The sequence below is a fragment of the Malus sylvestris genome, chromosome 8, assembly GCF_916048215.2.
Source record: "Malus sylvestris chromosome 8, drMalSylv7.2, whole genome shotgun sequence".
NCBI classification, from domain to species: Eukaryota; Viridiplantae; Streptophyta; class Magnoliopsida; order Rosales; family Rosaceae; genus Malus; species Malus sylvestris.
Window position 1 is genome coordinate 21173876 of NC_062267.1, and position 10322 is coordinate 21184197.

Here is a 10322-nt window from a genome sequence, read left to right on the forward strand (position 1 = left end):
TCCTTCCAAGCAATTTTTTTAAACATTTTTTTATTCCCTTTAGAGGTTCCATTTCTTGTCCATTGGAATAAATCTTTAGATAAATCAATGCGAAATACTATAGCTTTTTTTTTCTTTGTAATTTTCAAATTCAAGGATTACTCTTTCGTTTAGGAAATGAGCAGAACTATTAATTTTATTCCTTTGTTGAATTCCAAGGATTTTTTCCTTTTTGTTCTGAATTTTCTAATGATCACTCAATACATTAGAAAATTTCATTTGTTTTTTTTTGTTTTTATTGAAAAATTTAGGTTCTCATCCCTCCTTTTGCTACTCCATTGATTAAAATGTCACAGCCCGTCCTGAAATTTATTTATCGGGGATGTGAAATGACGGAATTGCCCTTAACGGTTGATAAGGTACGTGTGACATGTTATTTGATTAGTTCATACTCTCCTAAATTCTTGGAAATAAATTAAGGGGATTAAAAATTGGTTTACAATTTGTGTGGTTAGGGAATTAAAGTATGGTTTGTTTTGGGTGGACCACACACACACACACGGGACAAGCACCTCCCCGTGCTCTCTCTCTCTCTCTCTTCCCTCTCAGTTTCTCTCTCTCTTCCTCTCGAAACCTTACGGACAAGGCACCAAACCCTCAAATCTTCACGGATCGACGTAAAAAAGGTGAGTTTCTTCATCCTTGCAACCTCCTGAGTTGAATGGTACCATTTTTAGAACTGGAAACCCTCGAAATCACGTGAAATCCGAACCTAGTTTGATGTCACTGTTCATACACACGTGAAATGTTGATTTTCAGGGAATTCTAAGCTTACAGGGAGCTTAGTGAGGTCCCAAGGAAGCTCGGAGTACTTAGTTTGAAGGTTTTGGACGTCGAGATCGTAGGGTTCGAAGTTGGCCGGTTTTCTTGGATTTTCTTTGGTGAGATTTCGTATGTTTTTTAACCTTAAAGTAGTATAGCGTGATTCTACATGCTTAGGGCTTCATTTTGATATAAAATGCGTAAAAAATGGTTGAGAATTCACGGAGAACAAGGAGATTGAAAAATCTCCAGTTTTCCGACGCCGGCGAAACCAGTCCGACGACTGGAGGAAGAAGATGACGCGCATGGGGGCGCGTGCGTCCGTGCCCCTTCCGGCACGTGGGGGCGCGTGCAGCATCGAAATTTTTTTCTAAAAATACCTCGACGTCCGTGCCGTCGAGTAGGTCATTGTGGTATATTCATATACCCAAATTGTGCATCGTATGAGAAGTTATTACGTATTGTTGGTTGTATGCTTTAAATAACTTTTTTATAGTTGTTTCGCATATAGGTGAGACCTATCCCGAGGACGAGCGTGTTCAAGGGCGTCACGGGGGTTACGACCCTTCGACTTACCAGTGAGTGAGCAGTATTTTCTGTATTTATTTATATACTATTGATTTTTTCCCAGAAATTGAATTTAAATAAAAGTATGTTTTAAAATGCCATGCATGCATATTATATGAAATATATGAATTGGTATTTGATGCATATATGTGAAATGGTGCTGTGGACGCACAAGTGAATATCAGGTGAGTTTTCTGTTGTTCATATGGCATATTGATGATGTGAATTGTGTTGAGAGCTCATAACCTGCACCCCTAGTGTTAGTGCTTATATTATTCACCCCGCACCACATGCTCACCTTGGATCCAAGTAGGTGCATGTCGTACAGACCATTAAAGGGTTCCGACATGTCGTACAGACCATTAGAGGTGGTTCTGACTTATAGGTGATCTTAGATTATTATACAGCTGTTGATCAGAGAAGCACTAGAGCGTATTCTTACACCATTTTTATCATACAGACTACTTTAGGTAGTTCCGATTTATGTGCAGAGTAACGCCGTACAGGTCACTGTGGTGACTCCGGTTGGTTGAATATTGAGCTATAAAATTAACCGTACAGGACCAACTACAGGGTCTCCGGTTGATTCATTATTTCACATGTTATATTGATGCATCCTTATCTTGTTATTGACGCTTATACCGTGGCATACTTCCTGGTTTTTTATAAATATTTGTGATTTGAGATATATGAAGATTTTATGCATATTATATTATTTTATGGGAAAGTATACAGGTTTTACAGCGAGGGGTTAGAAATGTTATTAATTGAAATGTTTTCGAAAAGCTTTGTTTTACTGACCCACTCAATTTTGTTTTGCGCCCCTTCAGATTCTAGTTAGCAGCGTTGGTGGCCCACGAGGATTCCCACAGCGTTCTGATAGACTCCTTAAATGTAGGACTCACCTGCGGGTGTTGTAATTTTAGTTATAGTCCTACTTGACTGCACCTAGTACTTATGCTCTGAATATGTGTGTTTCACACTTAAATTCACTCTAGTATGCTAGTTGGTTATTATTGCTTGTAGTTGGTTTTTATTCCTTCATAATTCTTTTATCTTTTACTTCTGCGTCACACTTTTGGTTACGTCACGCTCACGTGACGGCCAGCACGCCTTGATTCTAGGATCGGGGTGTGTCAGTTTGATATCCCAAAAACAAAACCGTGAGGGAATGGTAAGCCCAAAGCGGACAATATCGTGCTATGGTGGTGGAGTGGGGCCGGGAAGTGATCCACCCCCGACCGGGATGTGACAGAAAATCTTATTCCTTTTCAATTTTTTATCAAGGTTCTTGGGTATTAATAACATCATTAATTATTTCAATAATAAAATATTTTTTATTTCTAAATATATTGATTTAGTGTTAAAAATGTTACAATTAGTATATTTATATTTATGGCTAAATTTTTTATCATATATTTTTTATTTTTAGTTTGTACCCATTTTTAATTTGCAAACCTTTTTTAAATTTGTACCAATTTTCTTTTCAGTTTTAATTTGTACCCATATATTAATTTCTTTTTGTGCCCATATTTTTTTAAGTTTTATTTGTATTTGTGCTCATGTGTTTACCGTCACGTAACATTTTATAATTAATCAATGATAGAAAAATTACATATGGTATATTTATGTTTTATGGCTAAACTTTGTTTTATATTTTTAGTTTGTACCAACTTTTAATTTGCAACCTTTTTTTGAATTGTTAGTATTTACTTTTTAGTTTTAATTTGTACCTATGTATTAATTTGTTTTTGCGCTCATATTTTTTAAAATTTCATCTGTACTCATAATTTTTTAATCTTTTATTTGTATTCTAATTTATTTATAATGTACCTATTCTTCTTTATTAATGTACCACTTTGTTATATATGAAATGTACCGATTTTTTTTTACACTATGGATACAATTTTTTGCCATTTATTATTTCTTATTGTTACATAGTTTTTATCCATTTATTCAATCAAAATGTTTGATTTTTTTTTATTGTAGCCGTTTCTAGAAGTATTATAATGAGGGATATTAAATTTATAGGATTATAAATCTCATAAAATATCAAACAATTAATGTTAAAACTATAAAAATATAAATATTAATAGTGATATAATGAGGTGTACAAAGTTAAGCGACTTTGATCAAACTTTGAATACCATTAGGGTGCGTTTGTTGAAACGAACTATCTCGGACTAGACAAGCTTCAGGAACTAAGTTGGACTGGCTTATAATAGACTAAGCTAAACTGATTTTGACACACCCCGACCCGGAATGTCCACTAGGACTTCGAATCAAGCTATGTTAGCCGACACCTGGAAGGTGACGAAGCCATAAAGTGTGATGGTGTGGAAAATTGTGAATAAATTTAAACCTAAGAGTGCCTAAATACCAGAGTGCACTGGTGAATAGGAATGAACTCACTTCACACATGATGTTAGAGCATAAGCAAATACAGAAAAATGATATAAGAATCGTACCCTCGAAATAGTCTCTGATACTAAGAATCGCCGCGAGTCTTTGGTGATAATAAAACTCAGCTAATAATACCTGGAGGGTGAAGACAAGACAAGGGTGAGTGGCCATGTAAGTAAATTACTAATAGAAAACATATAACACATGTAATCCCTCGTTACAACACCTGTATAATTTCCAAAGAAATCATAATGTATCACAACACAGCATCTCAACAATAATATCAAATAATCATGCGATTAATATCTCATAATAGTACGCAAGTCGGAATCACCTCTAGTGACCTATACGACATATTCATATCTCATCATAGATCTCATCAATCATGACTAGCATATGAGTTGGAGTCACTTCTAGTAACCTATACGACATATTCATATCTCATCACATATCTCATCAATCATGGCTAGCATATAAGTCGGAGTCACCTCTAATGACCTATACGACATATTCATATCTCATCAATCATGGCTAGCATATAAGTTGGAGTCACTTCTAGTGACCTATACGACATATTCATATCTCATCACATATCTCATCAATCATGGCTAGCATATAAGTTGGAGTCACTTCTAGTGACATATACACATATTCATACCTCATCACATATCTCATCAATCATGGCTAGCATATAAGTCGGAGTCACTTCTAGTGACTTATACGGCATATCCATATCTCATCACATATCTCATCAATCATGGCTAGCATATAAGTCGGAGTCACTTCTAGTGACCTATACGACATATTCATATCTCATCACATATCTCATCAATCATGGCTAGCATATAAGTTGGAGTCACTTCTAGTGACATATACGCATATTCATACCTCATCACATATCTCATCAATCATGGCTAGCATATAAGTCGGAGTCACTTCTAGTGACTTATACGGCATATCTATATCTCATCACATATCTCATCACATATCTCATCAATCATGCTAATACCGTATACTTACTTAAATTTACTTAAACTTACCTGAACTTACTTGAATCTCCTACATCAACCTTTGCACTTCAGAGCGTCCACAGCAACACAATTATATATAATGCATCAATACCATATACGAATTATAAACTTATATGCATGGCATTCAAGGCATAATCTCATTTAAACATATTTATGGGAAAATATCAAGTGTATACATATATACTTAAAACCAAAAGCCTACACATATTGCTCAATTCCTTAAACAAGGCTATGGTCTCGGTTATTTAATCTCATTTCTTATATGGCTGCATCTAACACCTCATTAGACTATCTACGTACCCTAAACAGGGATCAAGCCATTCGTAGTTCACAATAATCATTTATAGTAATACGCATATGGATAGATCACGATGAAATCTAACTCAACCATCTCATAGTATTTTATAACATATATATATATATATATATATATATATATATGTCATGGCATAAGTTTCTCAGTTTTATTTAAAAGCATTTATAGAATTATCAATCATGAAACATAAGATGAGCAAGGAAAGATCCACTCACCTGGAGTCCATGCTACAACTTCCTAGCACAACCATCGGGGCGTCCCGACGATTGGCGCATGCGGCAAATTATCAACCACATCTCAGAATCCTCATCAATAGAATACGTAATTCACATAAAACACATCCTCAAGGATATTCTAAAATAGTTTGAGACCCATTGACCATAAGTCAATCGTCGATCAAAGATCGACAGTAGGTTCTACAACCCTGTATAACTCGATCCAGAAGATCCGCATATTAGATTTTCAATCCGTAACTTCCAAAGGTACAAATTATGCTTCTAGAATAACATACTAAAATTTCATAGTGATCCAACGGTCGGATCTCCGTCAATTTCCCAAAACCAAGTGGCAGTTAATATTTATTTTATAAACTTACACATCTAATTCGGGAAGATCCGTATGTCGGATTCATGATCTGTAAGTTTCTATGGTCCTCACATATTACGTACTATAATGTATTAAAGTTTGGTGACAATCCAACGGTCGGATCGTTGATTACTATTCTAATCAAGTGGTGGACCTTAATGGGACTTTGCCTGATTCTACAGTTTTTGCAGATTCCCTGGGCGATCTTTGGAACTCCATATCTCACTTGTTTCTCAACCAAATTCAACCCATAATATATCAAATCAAAGCTAGAGAAATGTAGAACAAGATTATACCAACTTGGAGTCCAAATGGTGGCCGGAAAATTGTCTGAAAGATGGCTGTCCGCGGGAAAACTGGTAACTCGCCGGAATTTCTGGGCAACCTTTCAACGTCTATAACTTTGTCAATACTCAACGAAAAAAAGTGATTCAAAAACAAAAATCATAGTTCTCAATGAGACGAAGAAATCAGTACCTTACACGATGGCTATCTAGCCGTGATTTGGCTGGAAAATGCCTCGAAAGTGGTAGAGGTTGCCGGAAACTGGGCAAACTTTAAATCATTATAACTTTCTCACTTCTTCCCCAAATCACACAATCCAAACATGAAAATTCATCTACACAACATGATGAATCGATTTATACCTGTGACCCAGGCCAAATAGGCCGTGAAGAGCTTCAATTTTGTTAAAACCTGTTAGTAACCCTATACTTGGGTGAAATTCGATTCTTCTTCCTCGATGCTCCAACGGGGTCAAGGCTGGTCGTGATTTTCTCCTGGGATGATGGGCTACAAAGCCCAAGTGGTGGTGTCAGCCATTGCTTTGCTGATTCGCCGAAAAAATGAAAAGGGTGGCCGGAACACCATTGGTTTTCATCGGGTTTTGTGGCCTCGAACTGCCACGTACAGGGGTTAACCAAGGTGGTTCTTGGGTGGATTTTGTAGAGAGGAATGAAAGCTTCAAGATGGTGGTGGTGGCTTCGAATAACTCCGCAGGAGTTGGTTGGAATCAACCTTGGAAAATGGGTGGTCGTGAGCGGAAAAACCCACGGGAAAGCTCCAGCTTCCCCCCTCTCCTTTTTTTTTCTGATTGGCTGGAGGCTTTGTCCTCCTTTTATTTGATTGGTTCCCTTTTCTCTTTGCTTAAAGGCTGATTGGTTAGGCTTCTCACAAGGTGGGAGTTCAAATAATTTAACTACCTTTAAATAACCAACTTCAAACGTCCGTAACTATACCGTTATAATTCGGACTCGCAAACGACTTTTGCCTATGCGTTCGTAGTGACGAGTATTACGAGGATATGCTAAAAGAATAAGTTATACGCCACTCTAACCGATGATTCGCAAAAGTCAAAGTCCTTACCTCTAGGGCGTAAATTCACACTTCTAAAATTAATTAAAAAACGTAAAATTTGAGACGGGCTAACACAGATTTAGTGAAACGTTTGATGTATTGTCAGACTAAGAAGCAGAACTCTAGTATTACAATCAATATCTTTTAATATTTTATTATTAATTTAATAAAATACTAATATTTTATAATATTTTACCTTTTTTTTTTCTTTCTAGAATCATCTTCTTTCAACTCTTTTTTCTTTGTTCAACATCTTCTCTCTATCTAAACCTCTCTTTTTCTCCGCCCACCGTTTACCTCCTTTCTCTGTACCTCTGTCTTCTCCCATCTCCATTTTTCTTCCGATCCACCTCAAATTACTCTGGCTTCCTTCTTATTTTTCAAAGTTTGAAACTTCGTATTTATTTTGTTTTGCCTCAAAGAAAACGGCATGGCACGAGTGTTGGAACTGCGGGTAAAGGATCGAGCTGAAATTTCAGAGTTTGTTCTCGGATCTTGGCGACAATTGTGAGGCATTGGAATTGAGGGCTAGGGGACTTTCTGGGAGAGGGTAGAAAAGTGCTTAGGCTTAAAGCTGTGGTGGGTGGATTATGCTGTTTAGAGCCAATGCCATGTGAATTATTTCTTTCGGATATATGGGATGGGCTATGGTGGTCGTCCGTTTCTCTGCTTTTATTCCTCAGCGGCAGGAATGGGGTGGGAAATGACAAAGATTCAGTTTGTGGCCAAGTTCTTCATATCTCTATTTTCTGGGTCTGATTCCAGTTCAATCGACGAAAATGGAGAACCCATTTCCCATATCGATCAGGTGTTCCTTCGTGAAGCAAATATGGGAAATTTGAGATGTGGGTTCGTCGGGAAGCAGGTGAGGAAGAAGTAGATGGGATGGGTGAAATGGGGAGACACAAAGTGGAGTTGATTGGTCTTAGTAGTCCGCCCAATTTGGGGGGTCCTCCCTAAGTCCCTTTAGTAAACCCGTTAGTCCATGCGAGTCCCATTTGTTCCATTAATGGCTCGTTTACTTATTCGTAATCAGATTGAGGAGAATTGAGTTAGAAGAAATTGAATTGAGGAGGAATTAGAATGAGGTGGAATCATAATCAAATTCATGTTGGAGTTGTCTACTAAAACTGTCTGGAATCAGAGTAGGAATAACATTAACTTATATAAACTGTTTACTAATTCACTTGAATCGGAATGAAAATTAACGTGATTACTAAAATACCCCTATTGTAACTAATCTAATTTTTATGCTAATTATTTTTAGTTAAACTTTTTTATTTTTTTATTTTTATAGTAGAAAGTATATTTTTTCTTTAATAAAACTTTTATTCTTTTTTTCATTTTTTATCGAGACCCACCCTATGTCCTACCCTATTACCCAAAAAAGAGACAATCAAAAATTAAAATTAAAAAAAAATAATAATAATAACAACCAGCGTTAGTCACGCAGCAATATTTTTGAATTAGGATTGATAATTCAATAAACCTCCGAAAAATCAATTAATTAAAATAAAAATAGATATAAAAACCTAGCCACTCGATCGCAGCTTGTCTCAACTCGCTCTGTATCCTTCAATCGCTTTGTTTTGCAGCAGTCCCTTCCAACAAATTTCACAGTCGAGTCTCCTCAGCGGTGCGACGATCGAGTGCGGCGGCGAAAAGGTACCTTTCCAGTCACCACCAGTTGCCTCCCCTTGCTCTCTCTCCCTCCCCTACAAATCCATCTCTCTTCATCTACTACCGCCTCCCCTTTCCAGTCACCACCAGCCGCTCCCTTTTCCAGTCATAGTCAAGTCTCCTCTGCGGCCAACGAATGATCAAAATTGAAATTCCAAAATCCTCATCTTCTTCCCTTCTGATTTTGGTCATGAAACCATAATCCCACAGGCCATGAAACCTGCTAAATCTTCCTTTGACAAAGAAAGCAGAGATAGAGGTTGAAGGAAGAAAGAGAGAGATAAGGGTATATTGGGCAGAAAAAGTTGATTCTGGATGGATGCTTTCTCAGGGAGTCCGAATACCACCTATTGTTCGGTAGTTCAATTCTGGGGAAATCAGTAACCTGATTCCCCATTTTAGATGGGTCCCACCCATACTTTCATTCCCCCAGTGTTGGTAAACATTGAAATTCCTTGAAAGTAGTGCAATTCCCATTCCCTCATTTATATTCCCCTTACGTAAACAGGCCATAAAGTTAGTCCATATTCCCCTTACGTAAACACGCCATAAAGTTAGTCCATACGCGAGTCAAACACAGGATTACATAAATATTTAATCTAGTTTAGTCCAGTGCCATTTAGTGAGGGCAAGAAAACGCTTCTGTAAGGTTTTAGTCAAAGAATGTTAGGGACTAAGGACGCATCCAAAGTATCATTTTTTTTTTATTTGTCATTCTTATACTTCATGAAGAAACTTGCTCAATAAAATTGTAATACCCTAAAAATTTAAATATGTGAATATGTGGAGAAAATCGAAAATAATTGATTTATGGTTATAAAAATTTAATTGAGAAATTTTAAAAATTACGGTTTCAAAAATTTATATAATTTAAGTCAAAAAATGTATCGATAAGTAAAAAAGACAAAAATGCCTTAGTTGATTAAATGTAATTTCACGAGGACTTATTTTATCCTCATGTAATTTAAATTAATTCCTGATAAATTAGGATAGAGCTTGGTTCTGCGAGCGTGTAAGCGCAAACCATTCGTGAAATGGAGTTATAACGAAGAAGTTATTAACTTTTAAAGTTAGGGACAATTTTGTAATTTGACTCTCAATTTCTAGAAATGCTCTAGCAAAAATTTGGAGCAAATACCATTTAGATTATGCCATGTGTGTGGCTAGGATGGGAAGAAAAGAAGAGAAAAGGAGGAATCAAAAATCAGATGGGGGGAGAAATTTGGAATTTGAATTAAGAAAAGAAATTTGGTGATTAATTGTAAAATTAAATCTTATGTTTTGGTAACTAAATTTTGGTTATAGATTTTGTGAGTGATTAATAAATTTAGATAAAGAATTATGAATTATGGTAGTTAAATAAACATTATGAATTATGGTAGTTAAATAAACAAGAGTTCAATTTGGCCTATCACCACAATTATTTCCCAAAATAAAAATTTTTAGGCAGTGACGTTACAAAAATACTACCAAAAGCTATGAATTATTTTTAAATACAAAACCGATAAAATATAGTAAATATGTAAAAGAAATATGGTAACAACAATCATTTAACATGAATATTTCCTCGCAATAAATGTGTG

The 10322-nt window shown here is 36.1% G+C and overlaps 1 long non-coding RNA gene across 1 annotated transcript; it reads left to right on the forward strand.

The window, feature by feature from the left end:
* The first annotated feature begins 326 nt into the window (after positions 1–326).
* On the forward strand, positions 327–894 carry LOC126631690 (uncharacterized). The gene is made up of 3 exons (XR_007626435.1): positions 327–398; positions 495–665; positions 799–894. It is a non-coding gene; the product is annotated as an uncharacterized LOC126631690 (long non-coding RNA).
* The last annotated feature ends 9428 nt before the right edge of the window (positions 895–10322 follow it).